Source organism: Brassica oleracea, unplaced genomic scaffold (assembly GCF_000695525.1).
Source record: "Brassica oleracea var. oleracea cultivar TO1000 unplaced genomic scaffold, BOL UnpScaffold05860, whole genome shotgun sequence".
Taxonomy (NCBI): domain Eukaryota; kingdom Viridiplantae; phylum Streptophyta; class Magnoliopsida; order Brassicales; family Brassicaceae; genus Brassica; species Brassica oleracea.
Genome location: NW_013622382.1, coordinates 1 through 806, shown reverse-complemented (window position 1 = coordinate 806; position 806 = coordinate 1). Strand labels below are relative to the sequence as shown.

At 36.0% G+C, this 806-nt stretch overlaps 1 long non-coding RNA gene across 2 annotated transcripts; it reads left to right on the top strand.

Annotated features, from left to right (window-relative positions):
• Window positions 1-3: 3 nt before the first annotated feature.
• LOC106322074 lies at window positions 4-750 on the top strand. Of its 2 annotated transcripts, XR_001266213.1 has the most exons (4): window positions 4-93; window positions 202-289; window positions 378-468; window positions 581-750. It is a non-coding gene; the product is annotated as an uncharacterized LOC106322074 (long non-coding RNA). The 2 variants fall into 2 exon arrangements; XR_001266212.1 differs by lacking the exon at window positions 581-750 and having other exon boundaries at window positions 378-576.
• Window positions 751-806: the final 56 nt, after the last annotated feature.

Sequence of the window (806 nt, the reverse complement as noted above, 5' to 3'; positions counted from 1 at the left end):
TTGCTGTGTTTTCCTGGCCGGCCAAAGACGAGTGAATCTGAACCGATTATTGGCAGTGGGAACATTTATTTTACTTGAATCATGATCTAATAAGTACGCGAAGGGATTCCTATCCCTCGGCTTAAATCTTATTTAATATATCTACGGTTATCATTCAATTCCAGAAAATTTAGCCTCTTTGAAATTCTATGTGCGTTGTAGGTGAGCTTCACCGCATTTGCATTCTTATTCTCAGAGCTCACTCACTACAATCAATTCCACATGAAAACATTGCTGAACTTGAAATAAGGTGAGCTGATTGGTTTGAGAGAGCAATACCATTGATTTGATTTTCATACGCTAAATCATTCACATTCTAACAATGTGTTTTGTTCTAGATAGGGATAGCTCTCAGTCTCAGATACTCAGACTTGATGACGCTGGGTATGCAATTGGGCTTGATTTCTGGATCTTTTTTTGCAACCGACAGTAAGTGCATTTTGTTTTAGGCAAAAAAATCTAACACTTAAATGCATTACGTAAAGACTAAAAAGACAATGTCTCTCTTTGTATTATGGATATTGGTCTCTCATCGTATAAGGAAATCCGAAAAGAGCCAAGGTTTCTAAGAATTTCGTCATACAATCTCAAGACAAGACATGACTTGAGTCCGGTACTTAATTACATATCAAAGGACTTAAGGACATCAAGTTTGTTTTGAGTTTCACCATAACCTACAAAAGTTCATTACACACGGTCTCAAGCATCAAAGTTAGTTTTCTGTAAAAAATGATGATTAATCTCATCACGTTAATAAAGTTTCACTT